Raw genomic sequence first — 22,152 nt, forward strand, 5'->3', positions numbered from 1 at the left:
TTTTTTTAATTTCATCTAGATTCTTTATTATGAAAATGTTATTTTTATTGTCCTCAATATAATATTTATTTTTATTGTTTTTATATAGCGACCTAGTTTGACTTCTTCACAATGATATTCATCCATGCGATTGTAATAACAAAAATAACTAATTTCGATAGCTCAATTACAATTAAAATGCCGTAGATTTATTTGCTATTCAAATGCAAGTATGCCTTATGGATTAGTTATTATAAACTTTGCTAGACTGTTTGAATCGTCGATGAGTCATCTCTTATCTATCTGTGTCATTAAATTCTCGTGTTTTATTTGGCTTAAATGATTTCATAAATCTGTTGTTTTTTAAAATGCTGGCAAACGCCGATACGAATCCGATCTTAATGTACATAGTACATCAAATACGTTCCAAACATTATCAGCTATTGTATATACAATGAATTCGATAACATTATGTATTTAAAAGGTCTTATCAATTTTGCTGGAATAATTCAATTGCATCTGATCTTAGTTATATCAGCAATTTGCATAACAATTGCGTTTTTCATATTTTATAAAATTATATAAATAAAATATGCAAGTAATTAGTAATTAACTTAACTAATTATTATTAATCAAAAATTATTTTTTTAATTAAATTAATATCGTAAGAAACCGAAAATATTCGAATACTTGACAACTATGAATGAAAAGATTGCTTTGCTCTTCGAATTTTAAACATCTGATTTAGAAATATTTGGTAACGTAATTTTATTAAAATAAATCATTTCCTTACTAATTCAGCTAAAATATTGCCTAATTAAACAAGTCGTTTTATTTTATAAATTATTCTAATTTTATTTTTATCTCTTATAATTTATATGTTGTTTTTTAAATATTTTTATTTACTTATGGGATATCTTCAATATGCCAAAAATGCTTATTTACAGGGGTATAAATTATTAAAAGGTTAAAATTGTATCAGAGAAAAAAAACATATTAGAGATGCCATATGTTCAAGCGTGGATGTAAATCTATAATACACACGAGAAACGATCACATAATTATGATTATGGATATCAATAACCATGTAAATTAACCTCAAAATTATAGACAAGTTTATTTAAATTCTATATTTATAATAATTATGTTTTCAAAACATACAAGAAATTACTATTTTTAAAGCAAGACTATTATTTAAGATTGAAATATATTTATATAAATTTAGATTTAATTTATATTTTATTATTAATTTTATCTCAATTTATTGGTCGTGTTGGTAGTACTTTGATATTAAAATCAATATACTACTAATGGTATTGCAGTAGAAATGTACTAATTCAAAATGGCCTACTAGTGATAGTATATTTATATACATATAACCAAAAATAAATTTATTTATTTAAGAAATGTTTTTATATTAAAATTTGCAAATTACTTGTCAATAAATAAATCAATCAAGTTTTTTTATTTCTTAAAAAAATATGTGTGTAATCTAAGTATGTCTAAAATAACGCAATTCTTTAAGTCATAATTGCAATTATGTATAGAATATATCAATAAAAACCATATGTTTAGAAAGCAACGATTAATAATACTAAATATATCTATATTTTTTTTAATTTTAGAATGTATTACATTTAATATGATATATGGATTTTTAATAGTATTATGTGAGATATTATTTAAATATTTTTAATTTTTAAAATGATTTACATTTTAGGTCAGTTTATAACCAGTCGCGTCGGAAGTAAGCTGATACAATACAAGGGATACAATTTTGGAAAACATTATATACTTGATAGTAAAATTCGTTGGAATTGTACTTCAAAACGAGCTAAAAAATGTAAGGCTGCTATTTACACTGTTGGAGAGACTATTACCAAAGTATATAATGAACATAATCATTGATTAAATCTAATCAACGTATGCAAAAAAGCGCCTCTTATTTAATAAATAAACAAGTACAAAATAATTTAATCAATAAATCAGTGATACAAGTCGATGATTAATACATTAATTTGCATCCAATGTAAAACTCAGTATTTTTTTAATTTCTATAGTGTCTAAGAGATCGGAATTAATGATTAAATAACTATCATTTCAATTGGTTTGTATATTATTATACAATTATTTTATCGATAATCTAAAACGTACCAAAAGACTCACACAAACAAAAAGAGATAAGGGATGACTAGTCGATTAAGATTTAGATAAGTCATTCTAATAAAAAAAATATTTGCTTTATTTTTTTAAGACTGATACAAAACCGAAATAAAGAAAATATTTACAACGTACAAGATTTTTTTGTAAAAATATATTTTTATGTTTCTGAATTTTTTAATAAAATCTAAATAAAAGTATTGTTATTATCATTAGCATGTACTGCTCCTAGTTGATTACTTTATTTTTTCTGAGTAGACAATATGACTACGCAAGTTAAAAAAATGTTTTTATGTATGTCACATATAACTGAAAATAAATACGCAAAATTTATGGTTGAACTATAATAATATATACACATTTTGTTATATTTTTAGCTGAATACATAACGAGTCGTGTTGGAAGTACGATGATACTATACAAAGGATATAAGTTTGGAAGACAATTAGTACATGGCAGTAAAATTCGTTGGCAGTGTTCAATGAGCTACAAAAAATGCAAAGCAATTCTTCATACTGTTAATGATATCATTGTTAAAGAGTATTCTATTCACAATCACTAAAAATCCTGTAATAAATTAATAAATATTTTTAGACGTATATACATATGAATATTGAAATAAAATTTAGTTTTTACTTAAGTGACAAAAAATAAACTTTTGATATTTTTATAGTCATTTTTTTATTTTGCATGTCTGATCGTAAATCTATTTACAAAATATTTATTTTTTACTTATAAAAACCCGTTACGACCTTGAATATATTTGCTTTAACAAGCATGAAGCTTTCGTCTAAAAAGTAAATAAATAGACCTTGATTAATTGGGAGTATTGTATTTATTTACTTTTACTTTTTATTTCAGCTCAATATACACTCAGTCGCAAAGGAACTAAATTAATACAGTACAGAGGGTATAACTTTGGAATAACAAGAATCCAGGGCAGTAAGGTTCTTTGGCATTGTACGATGTGCTACAAAAAGTGCAAGGCTATTATTCATACTATTGATGATACAATAGTGAAACTTCACGACGTTCACAATCACTAAAAATATGGAGAATCACGCATTATAATTTTAAAATTATTCACCAATATTATACATTTCATTCCGTTAATACTGACTGACATGCCTTTTAACTTTAAAATTTCGGAGATAATCTATTAAAGTTGCTGGGGAGAATTTCGAATTACAATGATCAATTATATGTGGGTAGTTGACAAAAAAAATGTTATTTATTATGAAGCATTACAATAGTAATTTGTATAATGTACTGATACACAATAAAATTATATTTATATAACTTGAATATTTGTAGTATTTTTACATCCAAATTGCCTAAACGACGCTATATTTGTGTGGTAAACTTTTTTTTAATTTTAGCACAATACTCAATCAGCCGCAGAGGAACAAAATTAATTCAGTATAAAGGATACAATTTTGGAATAAGGATATCACGTGGCAATAAAATATTTTGGCATTGTACTATGTGCTACAAAAAATGCAAAGCTATTATTCATACTATTGATGATACAATAGTTAAACTTTACGACGTCCACAATCACTAAAACTGTGAAGAATACAAAATAAAGTGTTCTTATATCTTATATTATAAATGATGTTAATAATATTATAAAAATATATTTTTTTACATTTTTAAAATAAACCTCTGATTGTTAATATGTTTTAGTTTACTTAAGACCTTTTAATTAATCGTATTTTAATATTTTTGTATACTAAAACATTTTTTTTTTCAATTTTAGCTCAATATTTTCTCAGCCGCAAAGGAACTAAATTAATAAAGTACAGAGGATACAATTTTGGGATAAGGGTAATTCGTGGCAAAAGAGTAATTTGGCACTGTACTATGCGTTACAAAAAATGCAGGGCTATTATCCATACTGTTGATGATAAAATGGTTAAACTTCACGACTTCCATAATCACTAAAAATATGAAGAATCACTATTCAATATCGTTGAATAGCATGTACAGAAAAGTGTGCGTTTCGTTATTTCAACCTATAGGTACGCAAAAACACACTTAACGTATTTGTTTAGCTTATTAGCTAAAGCTATCATTATTGATACAGATAAATTAATAGATTATTGTGTTTATTATTAATTTGGAAAGGAGGAATTTAATTTATTTGAAATTATTTTAGTTAATATATTAGTATCATATGAACTAAAATAGCTTTAAGAAAATCAACTTCCTCCTCAAATTTAATTTGTCATAATTGTCGTAAATGTGTCGCGGTGTTCAATGTTGTAAATTATTATATATACATATCAGGCGCGTTCGGTGAGATACTTTCCCTTTCGCTCGCTCGCGTGTTAAGTGACGAGAGTGCATACAGACCGCATGCCCTTATCTCTCATTCTCGTAACTTAACACGCGAGCGAGCGAAATGGAAAGTATCTCACCGCACGCACCTGAAAAATATGTACCTATTTTTAAATATTGTGAAATGTGAAATACAATTATGTAAAAAAAAATTTTTTTTTTAATTTTTCTGTATTTTAGGTTTATATTATATAAGACATTTTAATTTATTGTATTAAAGTTTACATATATACTTTTTTGTACCTTTGTTCAATTTTAGCTAACTATTCAATCAGCCGTAAGGGAACAAGAGTAATTCAGTACAGATGATATAATTTTAGAATAATGAGATCACGTGTCAATAAAACATTTTGGCGTTGTAATTTATACAACAAAAAAGTCAAAGCAGTTATTCATACTGTTGATAATACTATTGTAAAATTGAATGATTTACACAACCACTAAACATATGTTAAATTTTAATTATTGATTATTAAACAAATTTTTATGCCAAAAACAAAAATGTTTTCTATGCCAAAAATAATGTTATCGTGTTATAATTTTACATTTTTTTAGTCTAGTACGCTTTGCGTAATAATTGTATATGCGTGTGTTTCCACATCTATTTATTTGATTTATTATAATATTTACGTAACTAGTGAAGACCTGGCAACCTTTCACTTGTTTTCGCGTTCCATTTGTTGTGCTTGTCGATGTAATTCATATTTGGTGTTTGTAAAACTTCGTAACTGACGTCAGATGTGCTTTTAACTAATACTTTTAGTCACAAAAAATCAATAAGTCGTAAAATTAATTAACATTTTGCTTATTGCACATGTAAAGCGTATTGCGACAAGTGTTTTTCTCACAGTCAATGCGTTAATTTTAATACTTTTTTATCTGGTCAATGGTTGCTACATGAATATTTTTAAATAAAAAACAAATATCTTTAATTTAATAACTTCACCACTACATACATATATACATACATATGTATATATATAAAATAAGTAATTTATATTTATCTATCTATATATAATATAAAAAAACAGATAATTCATTCTTGAAATATTTTATTTGAAATTTTATTTTTGTATTTTCATAGGATATCTTAGGAACAATTCTTATTGCATTTTACTGATACTTTATGATATATGTATTTGCTTACATTAATGTTTACTGTTGTTAACTATTCATTGAATAAATTATTTATTCAAATATATGGTTTTATTACTCTGTCTATGATAAATCTATTTCAGCTCACATTTGCAATAAATAGTCTGACTACACGATTTAATTGATCGTATTTTTAGCCATAAACGAAATCGAGATTTTTGACATGAATCGTGAAAATGTATTCCTGTCTTTTTATTTTTAAAGGCCGTTACGTTAATCTTTTTACTTCTCTTTGTTATATTTTTATTTATCACTTAAAAAAATATCGTTTTTAATCGTTAGCTTTTTTGGAATAGCAACACGGTTTTCGTCCGCGTCGTTCCATGGTCAATGGACTCGTATGCCTCTTGAAGATTCAGAAAAAGTTCTGCTGTAACTTTCAAAAAGCATTCGACAAAGTTTTCCATAAACTACTTCTTCAGAAGTTGAGCAATATTATTTTCTCAAACGGACGCATAATCTTTTTCTACTTACTTTTACTAAGGTGGTTATCATCAGTACGTTAGTTATGTAAAATTATTTTTCAGATTTTTTCTCCTGCGAAAAACTTGTTAGTATACATCTGGGAGTGAGTTAGTTTTAGGTATTTTTCCCTAATTATTTTAGTTGCTATTTATTTATATTGCATTTATAGTAAATGATAAAAAAGTCAGTGTTTCTCAACGTTTAATTGCTTTGATTAATTGTATTACTTTTTTGTATTAGTGTATATTAATAATTTATTTAACAACATTTTTCTAATATTAAATTTTGTTGATTTATTTAATATATTTTTTATATATATTTAGGTTTTTATGGATTTTTTTCAAATCAAATTAGAAGCTCTCAATATTTTTTATAAAATTAATATAACATATATTATTTACGTATTCTTAAATTTATTGGTATTATTTTCTATAAAAATCATTTACATTAATTCAAATTTAAAAAAAATATTTTATTAATTTAATGTTTTTTATTTATTATTTATTCAGTTATATATGTAAATATATAACTATCTAGGGTACCTCAGAACAGTGAAAGATCGACCGACGTACATGTACGGCAATACCGTGCAAAGGGTTAAACTATCTTGTATAAATATAATTATGACTTATTTTAACAATAAAAAAACAGTGAATATATGTCTTTTCTTTCTTCGTATTATTTATTAACGTTGTTTATCTATGTACAAATTTATTTAATTAAAAAATACTGTTTTTTAGCTAAATACGCAATCAGCCGCACGGGAAGTCAAATGATACAATATAGAGGATACAATTTTGGAATAAGTCAAAGATGCGGCCGAAAGATTCACTGGCGTTGTACTATGTGCTATAAAAAATGCAAGGCGCTTATTCATACTATTAATGATAAAATAGTGAAAATAAAAGATGAACACAATCACTGAAATATGTGTGTTAAAAATAAAAAGAATATTTACTTATCACTGCTTTAAAAAGTCGCAGCTATGTTATAATGTCACCAAGTAACTTGGGTGTTCATTACTTATTAATTTTGTAATAATTCTAAGGAACTAATATTTTTTTATAAATTTTCAACGAGCTTTATTTTAAGTTTTTAGTTAGATATATTAATTGCTTATAATAAAATATTTGTCTATATACAATTTTTGTTTTATTTCATCGTTTGTGTTGTTTCATAATTTATGAAGATTCATATGTATTTTAAATAAAACTGCTATATTTTACTTTCAGCTACATACACAATCAGTCACATGGGTAGTAGGATGATACAATATAAAGGATACAATTTTGGGATAAGTCAACAACATGGTCGAAAAATACACTGGCAGTGTACTAAGTGCTCGAAAAAATGCAAGGCTATTATTCACACAATTGATGATACAATAGTGAAATTGAAAGATGTTCATAACCATTGATAATTAAAACTATTAATATTATTTTATCATTTAATCATTTTTATAACAATACCCTTTTACAATTATGAAGTACATAATTTTATTTTTAAAACTTTTTTCAGGAAATTATTTTTTTAAACAACAGCTGGTATTAAATTAAATAAAAAAAATTTACAAAGTTTTGATCGAATTACTATTATTTTTTAGTAAAATTTCATTTTAAAATATTAATTGTATTATGACACAAAGATAGGATTACCTGACATCTGATGTTTAAATTCATGTATAATTAGTTTTTATATATTCATTTTTTTAAATCCATCAATTTAAATTTTAAAAGATTTTTACAAAATTCATAGATTTGGAATAATTTGATATAATAATCATAAATGGTTTTTAACCGCATTTATGGACCGTAATGGTTAAAAGTTATATTGTATTTTTTTACAAACTTAAAACTAGCTGATCTCTATAAAACTATGATTTTTTAATTTATTTAGCTGGTTTTTGTAATTATTTTTTTAGCTAGAGAAAAATTCTGGATTTCGCAAGTATTTAATCAATGACATCAATATCTGGTTTATTTTATTATATAATCTCTTTTTAATTGCCCTGTGAAATTTCGAGCTTAGCTTAGAATTGATATTTTCCGATTGTTTTAACCAAAAATTTAAGGCCCCTTCGGCTGGCAATAATAATTGTGAGGCAATTGTAAATCTCAGCTGTTGCTACTTTACAAAAATTATATAAAAAATCTTTTTGGATTATCGAAAATAAATAGCCCTAAATAATTTTGTAATCTATGCGTATTTTTATCTTATCGGAGCGCGTTCTTAGATCACCAAACCAAAGATAAAAACGCCGGCCGGTTAGAGTAATAGAAAATCGTAAAAAAATTGTTTCGATCTTCCATTTTCAAACATCCGGCACGAGCACCTTCGGAAAGGTTTCTAATCTGAGTGTCTTTTTTTATTACTTAAGCAAAAATAAGTCGATTTTAGTAAATATTTTTTGTCATTTCCAAACCCCTCTAAGAAGTATGCATGAACCCGCCTTTACTTATGCAGCGCTATAAAAAGGACAGTGGTTGCATATCTTTTGAAAATATTCGTACAAATTAATTTTATATAATATTTGTATAAATTAATTTTATACAATAAAAAATGCTTTATTAAATTCATAAAATAAGAATTTTCCAATTGACGTTTTTCTCGAGAAACACTTAATGGAAATTACTTCAATTTTTTTGGGCCGTAAAAAGCTCACTGTGGGCCGCGAGTTTGTCAGTCCTGTTTTACAATAGCTAAAAGCGGCTCGCACATTGGTTAAAAAAAATTTAGAATAACTGAGAGTTATTGCCATAAATACTATGATTATTATTTTAACAGTTGTCAATTAAAGAGGTTTAATTCTCTTTCACGACAATGCGCGACCTCCAAAATGTGTTCTGATACTCACTATACATATCGAAAACAGATTTTCACTTGTTTACGAATTTATATTATTTCAACAATTAGTTGAAATTTCTTATATTTTATATTATGGACATTAAGCTTCTATCAAATCCGGAATAAATAAAATTGTATATATAAAAAAATATAGTTTGCAGGTGAAAATCTGAAGATTTAATAAAATGTTAGTGTGCTAAATATGTTAACAATAAATTAATTATGTTGAAGTGTGATTTTCAAGGGTTGAAAATAATGTAACTTAATCTTGTGAACGTGATAGTGATTTAAATTTGTATCTATAGATGGCAATATATACATTTATAATTATTTTGGTAATGTAAAGAAATATATACATACATTAAAAATTCCTCGAAAATAGCGGAATATAATGTGTTTAATTATAACTTGATGAGAGATATGTTAAGAATTTTATTTAATTTTATTTATATTTATTCTAATTTTATAGCCTATTTTAAACTAAACTAAAGATGTAGTTATTATTATATTAACTAAAATATTTAATCAAATCAATATCTTTCATTTTATTTATTTTGCCTCAAATAATAAACATATTTTAAGTTTTTTTACTTACGTCCCATGACAAGATGTCAACCTTTATTCACAATAATAATTTTTGTATAAATGTGTTTTTTTTTTTATTAATCATAAAAATATTTTTTAATGTAATATTTAATAAAATTTCGTGGATTCATATTCAAATTGATTTTAGCTGAATACATAACCAGTCGCGTAGGAACTAAATTAATATGTTACAAAGGATACCAGTATGGAAGGAAGGAAATGCGTGGACAAAAGAAAATTTGGAGATGTACTAAAAAATGTAATGTTAATTTACATACAATTGGGGATACGATAATAAAAATCAGTGGCGTTCATAATCACTGAAAAAATAATATTGCATTTACGTTATTGTGTTTAAATTTTATTTTCGGGTCATCAAGGCTACAAAGATGTTTTTAGGGTGAGCTATGAGGAGCTGGCTCATTAGATATACTTGAAAGTGTATTTGAAGTGTGAATAATTATTTACATTATGTTTCACGTTTATAATAAAATATAAATAAATATACATCGTTACCCTTGTTTTACAAAATAGATTTATTTCCAATTATTTTCAATAAAAAATACTTTGATGCACTGACAGTATCAAGCGTTAAGGTTATAAAAGTTTTATTAATTAACATATTTTATTTATTTATTTGACTTACTCTTTTTATTTCAGCTAAATATGCAATCAGTCGCAAAGGAACTAAGCTAATTCAATACAAAGGATACAATTTTGGAATAAGAGCAACGCGGGGTAGTAAGATCTATTGGAATTGTACTTTATGCTACAGAAAATGCAGGGCCGTTATTCACACAATAAATGATACGATCGTAAAAATAAATGACACGCATAATCACTGACAGAATATAAAAAAAATTATGTAAAAGTTCTAGTTATTAAAAAAATATAATAAATATAAATATATCTATTTTATTTAAATTATTTTTAATGTGGTTGAAAAATATGTTTTATTAATTGATACTTGTGCGTGGTTTATTATTTATTTAATTATTTAATATTACTGTTTTAGCCAAATACGTAACTGGTCAGAAAGGGAGTAGGATGATACTGTACAAAGGATATAGATTTGGAATTATGAAAGTAAACCGTGATAAGATCCTTTGGCATTGCTCTATGTGCTACAAAAAATGCAAGGCCATTATTCATACCATTAACGATACCATAGTAAAAATATATGATGTTCATAATCATTGATCAATTGTAATTAAAAAAACTGCTTATTAAAAATAATAATCTATTATTATTTTTTTCATCTTGTATTTATTGTACATTGAAATCAAACTTAATGAATAAATATGGTTTCATAATAAATTTGTCAAACCTTAATACTTTTAAATTTAAGATAAATTATTTTTAATCTTATAATTTAAAATATTTACGATTTGTTGAAGAAACGATTTTTGTGATCTTGTTCCAACATGATATTTCTACCACTTCGCTTCTGACTTGAAACACACGAGAGTTTAGCTGATCTCGCACCAAGCGATGCAACACCAAATACTTTTCACTTCCATGCTAAACTTAATCCAGCTAAGAAGTCCAAGAGTTCAAACAGATATTATGTACGACTTGGAGTCTACAAGATGAATAACTTTTAATGCTAAAAAAATAAACGTACGAAAGGTTTGCATATTAATAGAGCTTACAAATAATTAGATTCACGCTAAATTAAAAACGTAACGGTAGACCGCACGCTATTGTGGAAAGTGATAATATTTTTTTCTTGTGTGCATTTTTAATTTTGAATAAATCTAATTATAGTGGAATAATTTATTTTTCGTGCAATATATTTGTTATTAGTGTAATTTATTTTTAGCAAAGTGAATATGATCTAAAATAAAGTGCAATTGATTATTACCCTATTTTATTTACCATTATACTTTGTTTATGATGTGGACCTTTCCGACGTTTTGTTTCGTTTGACGAACGAATTCTGCGTATTTCGGTCATAGTAGCTACCGCTGATAAACATTTTATTCACAAATGTTTTTTGAAGGTTAAAGCATTTTTTTTGTTAAAACGAAGCCTTTCATTGTATCGCATATCGAAACACAATAAATACACATAAAGGACCATGAATTTTAGAGCTCAGATATATTGAGAAAAAATAAGAGTTTTTCAAATTTTATTCAAGATAGTATAAAGGAATATTTTACGAACATTCATATATTTGAAAATCGGACAATATTCGATTAAAAAAAACTACTTTAGTGCATTCATGTTGCATGCCTGATTCGTACTGCTACCTATCGACCGCTTATTAAACTATATATTGCCACAGTTATACGAGTTACCTAATTATTTTATAAAAAATATCAACTGATCCTTAAAATTAGGCAATAAATTATTATATATATACTTTTCATTCGAACGCTTGTTGAGTAGCGCACGTATAAGTAAGCCATATATTATTCTGTGTATCGTACTATTTAAGTATTTAATTTTTTTAGCTATGTACGTAACTAGTCGTGTTGGAACTCAACTGATTAGTTACAACGGAAATACTTTTTTTTAAATAATTTATATAGAATAGTTTTGCGTTCTTATTATATTGCTTGGTTTTTATAAGCCGGAGAAATACAACTTCACTCTAAGCGATTATTAATTACAGTAAAAACTAATTTAAAATTTAATTTTATACGGTACTGCGATAAAAATGCTAGGGGTGACGTTATGTTGTGCAACGTGATTAAATTTCTTTGGAGCACGCTGCTATAAAGTAACGTTATAATTATCAATCAATGCCTATTTACGTGTATCTATTACATCATTATTATTTTTTTTTTGTTATGTTATGTATATTCAGATTAGGTGGTTGAAAACGTTCCATTTGAAATTGTATTTATAAATAGTGTTTTATATGACAATAAATATCAATTCATTATTTGTTGTTGCGTTTTTTTCTGTGGTAGTCTATCGTGAACCATGAACGTGCCAGGAATATACTTTTATTTTAACGTTTATGTAATGTGACCGCATATTTTATGATTTAAAATAGATAATTCAAGATATTAAATTTAACCAACGTTTCGGCAAGTATATTCCTGTCATATTCATTGTTCAATATCGTCTAGTGCTCTCCTACTTTCAAATATATTTGTTTAATTTTAATAATTTATTTATTTTTAGCCCAGTTTATAACATCTAACAGAGGCACGATTATGATACAATACGAGGATAACATATTTTATAAACATCAAAAATATGGCGAGAAAATTTATTGGCTTTGTTCACACCGTATTTCTCGTTGCAAAGCAAGACTTTACTCCGTAAACGATAGCATTATGAAGATTACTGATAAAAAACATAATCATTGATGTAAACCTTATTCTTTGTATTATACAAACAGGCTTGCCTAATAAAGAATATTATTATACATGTGTATCGTATACGCGTTTATTTTTAAATGTATAAAAATGTTTATACACGTTTCTCAAAATCGTATCGATGATTCAGTGTGACTGCTTGGCTGGAACAAATCGGACGGTCGAAGTGAAAGCGACATTTTTAGGTCTACTTGGTTGATTCAGCGTAGCTCTATTTGATGCGAGTACAGCTGAACTCTCAAACTTCCGAGTAATAGTTATGTGTATTAAAATTTTAGTGGAAGTGCGTCAGTGTTCTGGCTTATAAACCATTGAATAATGGGGGGAGTTCAACGTATTTTTCAGTCAATGCCAATAATTCGGGGCGGAACCAGATTTTTTTTTTATGCAGCTCGAGGAATCTGTAATACTATTATTACCTTGAATGTATAATACATACATCCAAGTGGATACGCATAACTGATATTTTGTCTGTTATGCCGTTAAATTTATAACAATCTATTATTTTGATAGTTTTTTAATTATTAATTATTTTATTTTTCAGCACACTATGTATTTTCGAAGAAAGGTAATACTATGATACAATACCAAGACAACAAGTTTTACAAACACCAGAAGTTTGGCGATAAAACCCATTGGCTGTGTGCACTATATAAATTGACTCGTTGTAAAGCAAGACTCTACACTGTCAACGATATAATTGTAAAAATAACAAATAATAATCACAATCATTGAAGTGTAATAGATTTTTTTTAAATAATAGATTATAAAAATATATTCACATAGAAACATTTTTTTATTTTTATTATTATTATGGTATTTTTTAAATAAAACAAATCCAAAGCTAACAGTGACCTAATTGTTTTAATGGTTTTTTTACCATAACTCCATGTTTATTAAAATTATTTTTTATCATAACTGCATGTTTTTAAAAAAATATATAATAATTGCATGTTTTTTGAAGTATCTAGAGTAAGTCTCAAACACTTTAAATTGGGTTTAATTTCTAGAATATACAATACATTAACTTTTTCCTTAAAATATATTTTTTGGAACCACTGATTTAGTTGTGAAATCCACTCTTGCTGAAAAATTGAACCTTACTGACTTTGTATGACTAGAAATGTATACTAGTTTCCTGCAAATGAATAATAGACGTAGGAAAATGTAATCTCGTTATTATCAACACCCGTCTATTACACAGGCCGGATAGCTCGTTTGTGACGTAACCATTAAAAGGGATACTAATCGCATCGAGTATATCAATGAATGTTGAAACAAAAAATAGAATATATAAATATACGTTGGTTCATTATTATTTTTATAATTTAATATAATACATTTATTTTTCGTGGAGAAGAATAGGCTATGTTTTTATGAGTCTGCAGCATCCAAAAGAGTAACTATGCACAATTTTATTCATATTCATATATCCCATGAAATCTAGATTTAAATTACAAAATATAAGGCAGAGTTCAAATGACAGAAATCGCAACATTACATTACCGCAATACTTGTTATTTTTGTATAAATTCTTAAATGAAAGAGGAAGATGACTTTCTGTGAGATCTTCAGTTGAAGCACGGCAAGCTGCGGGCAAAAGCCCTGGCGTCAAACCCAAAGAGGTATACTCTATCTGTATCTGTGCGGTGTAAAAAATGTGTATATACACATTTTTAGGAGTTTTTTTTATATAAGAAAAACTCCTAATGATGCCATGAGTATTTTGGCAAAATATAAAGCCTGAAACTCCAAGGAAAAATCAAGTAAATATAATATTTTTTCTAGTATGTAAATTTTTAGCGTATAAAATAAACAATTTGCTCACGCATAGTCTTTCTTCTCGAGAATTTTTCGAGAAAAATGTCAAATCATCAATTCTCATTTTTAGAGAATTTTTATAAAGCATTTTTTATTTAATAAAATTCAATTTGTACGAATATTTTTATAACGCTGCATATAAAGGCGAGTTCATGTCTAAAATGCATACTTCTTGAAGGGATTTAATAGGAATGGCAAAAAATTGTATACAAATTTTTAACACATGAACTCGCCTGATTGTTGCAAGTAATAAAAGAAGACACTCAGATAAGAAATCTTTCCGAAGGTGTTCGTGTCAGATGTATGAAAATATGCATACTTTCTCGGAAGATCGAAAGTATTTAAATGACTAATATTTTTTGTTTCGATTTTCTATTACTCTAACCGGCCCGCGGGTTTATCTTTGCTTTGGTGATCTAAGAACCAGCTCCGATAAAGTAAATTACGCGTGAAAATCGGCAGAATGGAAAATGATTTAGGGATATTTTTCTTTTCGATTATCCAAAATTTTTTTATATATTTACATATATATTGTTAAATAGCGACAGTTGTTATTGACAATTGTCTCACGATTATTATTGACAGCCGGAGGGGCCTTAATTTTTTTGTTAAAACAATCGGAAAATATCAATTATGAGCTATGCTCGAAATTTCAATGGCAATTAAAGATAAATTATATAATCGAAGAAACCAGATATTAATTAAATATTTGCAAAATCCAGAATCTTTCACCAGTCAAAAAAATATTTTTTTTGCTATTCTTTAAAAGCAGAAATATGTAAAATGGGAGAGAAATTATTTGATTAGTTATTTTAAGAAAAATATTTAATATGTATATATTATATGTCATCCTTCGATTCATTGATTTATTGAAAAAATATTTTGTTTGTGAATGTTTTGTCGTTGGACAAAATCGCGTGTGGACTTTTGTCGTAGACGTTTTGTCGTTGGACCAATAGTCCGTGAAGCTTTTGTCGTGCCAGTGCCCTAGACGTTTATTGTATGTAGTTTTCAAAATACTTTACCTACATCCTAAACGATTTTTATAAAATGCTCTATTATATTGCAATTACAAAATAGTATTAATCAATAAATATATAAAACTAATCCTATATATTTTATAGTACAATACTTGACGACAAGTAGAGGAACAACCATGATAAGATTCGGAGACAACAAATTTTACAAACACCACGGTTGGGGTCAAAAAATTCATTGGCTTTGTTCACAAAGCAAAGGTGCTGGTTGCAAAGTGAGAATTTATACTATGAACGATGTTATAGTAAAAATTGTAAACGATCATAATCATTGAAGAAATTGTACAGACAACTATTTTTTTGTAACTTTAATTAGAATAAACCGAGAATTTTCAATCAAATGTTTTTTATTGCCATGTAACCATTTATTATTATTTTTTTATTATAGGTAAATATCGTTAATTATATAATTTATTTTTTCAGTACAATATTTGACAACAAGACAAAAAACAACTATAATAAAATACGGTGGAAACAAGTTTTATAAACATCATAGTTATGGCCAGAAAATTCATTGGCTTTGTTCACACAGTAGAACCACTTGTTGCAAAGTGAGACTATACACTATAAATAACTTAATTATGAAAATTGTAAACGAGCACAATCATTGAAGTGATAGTTTTATATAACAATTGTAATGCTTCCACTTCACTCTCCGAAAGTAGGCGACAGTTGGCCAAGGACGGGAAATATAATGTGAAAATTCGGGCTTACTTCGGTCGAGCTCGGTTGTCCCCGCGCTAAAATCTCTCGCAAGTTCTCCGAGGTCACCGCGAACGGGAGGTAAACTGGGGGTAATTTTGGTCGAGGCGGCCGACTTCGCCGCCTCCAAAAATTCCCTCGCTTTCCGAAGTTAATACCCGAAGACGCTTCGAGCGCGAGCGGCGAGATACTTCCCCTTTCGCTCTCTCGCGTGACGAGAGAGAGAGATAGAGATGGTTTATCGCAAACTGAGATAGAACGATTCAATTTTAATATGGGCGTCTTCACGATCGCGCCACTGTTTGGTATTTTTGCCCGATCTGGACGGCCAAAATTATTTCTCCACTTTAGTTGATTCCATAAGTGCTCTTAGTCAAATATATAATATTATAAGTGCTAAAAAATACAATTATTTAAAGTATTTCTTTAATTGTAGGCCCGAGGAATAGGAATTCCGTGTTGAACGGTCGTGCGAATTTCGCCGCGTAGCGTAAAAAAAAAATTGTATATGTCACAAATTTGCTGTTTTTTATTAAGAAAAAGTATTTGACTAGCATTTTATCATACTCGGTATCGTTTTTTTAAATATGTATATATTTAGTCATTCCAAACAAATTTTTATTTTATTTCATTAGTACGCGATCCACAATTTGACGTTTACTGATTTTACCACGGTAACCATATTATTAAAAAATTACAATCATTACAAAACTGTATTTTAAATTTGACGTTAACATTTCTTTAATTGTAGGCCCGAGGAAGAGGAATTCCGTGTTTAACGGCCGTGCGTAGCGTAATAAAAAAATTTAGCCGCGTAGCGTAAAAAAAAAAATTGTATATGTCACAAATTTGCTGTTTTATATTAAGAAAAAGTATTTGACTAGCATTTTATCATACCCGGTATCGTTTTTTTTTTAAATATGTGTATATTTGGTGATTCTGAACAAATTTTTAGGTCGTAACTTTCGCGACTAAGCCCCGTCCCATTTTTAAGAATAATACATTTTTAAGGTATGCAATGTGTTAAAAACCGCAAAAATCCGCAGTCAATTTTGCATGTATCATAAAGAGAAAGACCTAAGCTATATATTGTATATAAAATCTCAATTCAGCAAATTGACTTTCCATACTTTTCCTTAAAAAATAATAGAAATTATTCATTAGTTGCACACTTGAACGTTTCCTGTTTATTATTTATTAGTGACAGTGAAGCCTCGATTCAACATAAAATGTCTTATTTACTAACATTGATCTATTCCGGTGCATTGCAATCATCCACCATCTCCTTTTTCTCCATTTGGCTTTAATTTTTTTTGTGTTTAAAACACGCACGTAGTTATAATACGCGAGGTTGAGAAGCGCGCACGCGTATGAAATTCCCGGCTGTGCGAACGCTATTCGAAAAACTGCGACCTTGACCGACTTCGGTCGAACTTCCACTAGGACAACTTTCGGAGAGTGAAGTGCAGGTATAAAGCACAATATCGTATTTTCTAATATTTTTTATAAAATATAATTTTATATACAGTAATCCATAGACAAATCGTACTTGGATAAGTACATATAACTCATTTTATTATTAAAAATAATATTAATTTATTCTTTAAATCCTTTAGACTTCTTTTTAATTAAAAGTTGCATAAAAACAATTTGTAAAAATACACAATTTTAACTAACCATATAAAATATGGTATAGATTTATGTATTTAAATTTATTTAAAGAATATAAACACTTGTTACATAGTGAGATAAAGTCATCATAAAAACTGTCAAATATTTAACGTACTAATTGAGGTTTATATTTTATACAGAACATTAATATATTGTCAACTCAACTATAATTCAATCATCACTTTATAGGCAAAACTTATATTTTTTTGCGTTTTGAATTATTAAAATTTATTTTTTAATTAAAAATAAATTTATAATGATAATATGTATGTTTATATTTGACTCTTTTTTTCAAAATATTTTTCTAATAAATATATTTAAATTAAATATTATAATGCTATTAAAGATTTATTATTTTATTGCTATTTTTTAATACTTTAATTTAATAATACTATATAATTAAATTCTGTTACTTATTGCTTATATATTTTTAGTACGAAACTTTTCTGCAAGATCAAAAACATTACACGCCGAAACATTGCGAGATGTCATACAAAAAATTTTAAGGAAATACTAAAAATAAAAATTATAATAAATTATTGCAACAGCATATTTCATGAAAATATAAGTTTAATTAATTCGTCAACGCAATAATTTATTATATTATTTTATTTTTCTGTTCTTAATATTGTATCTTTCAATAAAAACTGAACTTATGTTATATTTTTTGGTTTACAAGCATTTATACTAATAAAAAACAATATTAAATATAAAATATATTGTATGAATAATTCATATAATATAATATTTTAATGAAACAGTTTAATTTCACATTATATTTTGTATTGTCATTAACTATAATTGTGTATTGTTTCCAGTAGATCTAAATATGCTATTTTAAGCAAGTCATTTATATGTTTTCTTGGGAAAAGTCATCCATTTTTTTTCAAAGAAACACTAAAAATAACAATTATAATAAAATATTACAACAGCAGATTTTATAGAAATATACGTTAAATCAATTTGTTAACACAATAATTTATTATATCAAATTTTATTTTTCAGTTTTTTATATTGTACCTTTCAGCACTAAAATTATGTTTTTTTTTATCTGTATATGCTTTTACACTAACAATATTTAATATAAAATATAATATATGAATTATTCATACAATATTAAATTTATTTAAGTATTTGTATGAAACAGTATAATTTCACATTAAAATTTGTTTTGTAATTAACTATAATTTTGTATTGTCTCCAGTAGATCAAAATATATTATTTTAAGCAAGTCCTTTATATGTTTTTTTTTGCGAAGCTTTAACGAATCGAAGAAACTTATTATTTAGATCAATAGATTAATTGAGACATTTTATTACCAAAACCATTGTGGTCGATTTCCTTTAATGACATAGTGAACAATACTGATTTTTAGACGTTTATCGAAGAACATAATTTTATTGTATAAGAATTTAATGTTGCTAATTAATGCTTATGGTTTGCAGAATTAAATTTATTCGTCGTGAATTAATCGCTAAATTTTTAAATGTTCTGTAATTGTAATTTTGTCAAATTTTTGTTTGGCAAAGAAACATTGTTCGATGGTTGCTTTCTGCTGGACTCTTGATGGAACAATGTTGGAACCATACAACCTTTATTTAGGGGTTAATTTGTTGACAGCTAATAAGTTTTTCTTTGAAATGCATAAATTATGATTTTTTTGGCCATCAAAATAAAAACATTTTTTATCTAATTTATTTCATAGGAATAGTTAATGCAGAGTTGAGTTGTACATTATATTAATTTTACCAATAGATTTTAATACTTCTGTACGTATGAAAATGCATACATCTTAATTAAATCTTTTTTGATGTTTCAAGAATATGGTTTAACCAGAGTTTTTACCAGGACAACCTTGAAGGTTGAAATAGTATAGTCCATAAGGTCTTAGACTGGTAAATCAGGGACTGCGGGCTCGAGCCACAGCAGCAGACTATTTTTTTTATTTATAAAAATACGTTAATAATAAAAACCAACCTCAACTGCAAAGTGACATTTATTGGTTAAAATTATATTATATAACACATAATAATTTATAATTAATTAAAAAGATGTCACCAATTCTTTTCCAGCTTAATTTTATTTTAATTTTTCATCGGTTTTAATAAGAAAATACAGTAAACCCTCCTATAGCGTTCCCCACACAGCAAAGTTTCCTTAGCGTTGGCGGAAGTCCCTCCTATAGCGATCTCCCATATGTCCCTATAACATTTCAGGGATATTCATCACAATACAATAAGAAAATATTAATTTTTTTATGGCTATGGAAAAATGATGACATTCGCAAAATCAGACACTCTTCACACGCGTGTCGCAATAAGAACAAAAGCACGTGCTATTGTTCACAAATTAAATGCAAGGTCATTTAATACATAAAAAAGTTTAATTTGCTGATTTCTTTAAATTCACAAAATACAGTTAAAAGAATCCCAAATTTTGTATGGTTGCCTAGTCCCCCCTATAACGAAGTGCTAATCTCTACGCTATAGGGAGGTCGACTGTATACCTAATCTGTAGTAATCGAATGGAATTATACTTATATAATAATAATTAATTCTGATGAGACACAAAATAAATTGAAATAGACTAAGGTTCATATGAGATTCTAATCCAGGTCTTTCAGTCACTGACTTATTGTGCTGGTATGTTGTTAATTTAAAGCTTCTATGCTATCTATTATCACTGATGTACTCGTTAAGAATAAGATTTAATAAAAAATAGAATTGTTTACAATGATCGAAATAATATACTATTAGAAACCATGCACTTCTACGACTTCTAAGACTTAAGACTTTGTCTTCAAGAAACTCGTTCTAAGACTCTGTATCTTTACTTTCCAAATGCATGATTACGCATGTTTGTATTATATTTCAAATAGGATTGGTATAGTTTTTTTTTTATATTTGCTGTTCTTATAATCGTATATCATAGTTGTATATTAAATTTGATTCGAATTTATTTCTCACATTTCAGCTCATTATATGACCACAACTAGAGGAACAACAATCATAAAACACAATGAACACAAATTTTATAAAAACATGAGTTACGGTGGAAAAACTCATTGGCTTTGCTCACAAAACAAATTCTCAGGTTGCAAAGTTAGAATCTCCACTGTGGAGAACATAATTGTAAAAATCGCAAACAAACACAATCACTAACGTAGTAGTGATTAATAAAAATTTTGGTGTAAAAAATATTTCTAAATTTTTCAGCGTGTCTTAATGTGATATTTTTAAACGTAATATTTTATTTAAATGTTTTTAATACTATTTATGATTGACTCATTAAATATTTTAATAAAATGCTAAAAGTTTATTATTTAGATTATTATCTCACTAGTAGCATTCATTGTAATTAAATATTATGTTTTGCTAATGCACATTTTTTAATAGATGTATAAATGGGGCAGTCCTTTTTATTTTCTTCAAATACCATATATGGTTTTTATTCGGTGACATTGAATTATTCAAATCGTTCATTGTCAACATATAATTTATAGTTTAACATTATGTTATATGTGAATTTGTTTCTTTCAGCCCAATTCCTGACGTCGATTAGAGGAACGACTATCATCCAATACGGAAATCACAAGTTTTATAAAAATACAAGTTATGGTGAAAAAACACACTGGGTTTGTTCACAGCGCAAATTCACTCATTGCAAAGTTAGAATATCAACTATGGATAATGTAATTGTAAAAATTACTAATGCACACAATCACAATTGATATTTTATATAAAACAATATATCTATTTGTTTGAAACTATTGATGGTTTTATTTATTCTATTAAAAAAAAACTGTTCTAGCTCTTCGTAGCTATCGCCGAAAACATCTTTGTGTCTGGCAAACTTATTGAGAAGCTTGGATGGCTTGTGTAAGCGGATCGTTCACGAACGCTGACGTCTTGCCCGTCTTAGGCAAGGATAAGGGACCCAATCGCAACTGTTTATAGCATTAAACAGTACGCAGCTGAAACTGAGCATCAATGGATTGTCGACAGAACTAGGATACAAGTATTAGATTCTTTCTAACAACAAGGAATTAACTTTATTGCCAT

General features: G+C 26.9%; 1 protein-coding gene and 1 long non-coding RNA gene across 44 annotated transcripts in view; one reads left to right on the top strand and one right to left on the bottom strand.

Moving 5' to 3' along the window:
• The window catches only part of LOC148234762 (uncharacterized), a 564,675-nt gene that overhangs the window by 422,374 nt on the left and 120,149 nt on the right, over positions 1-22,152 (bottom strand). The window lies entirely within an intron of this gene.
• On the top strand, positions 1,587-3,444 carry LOC148234775 (uncharacterized). The gene is made up of 2 exons (XR_015809826.1): positions 1,587-2,936; positions 3,001-3,444. It is a non-coding gene; the product is annotated as an uncharacterized LOC148234775 (long non-coding RNA).

This window comes from Plectrocnemia conspersa, unplaced genomic scaffold (genome assembly GCF_051122295.1).
Source record: "Plectrocnemia conspersa isolate PC_06_02 unplaced genomic scaffold, ASM5112229v1 ptg000005l, whole genome shotgun sequence".
Classification (NCBI taxonomy): domain Eukaryota; kingdom Metazoa; phylum Arthropoda; class Insecta; order Trichoptera; family Polycentropodidae; genus Plectrocnemia; species Plectrocnemia conspersa.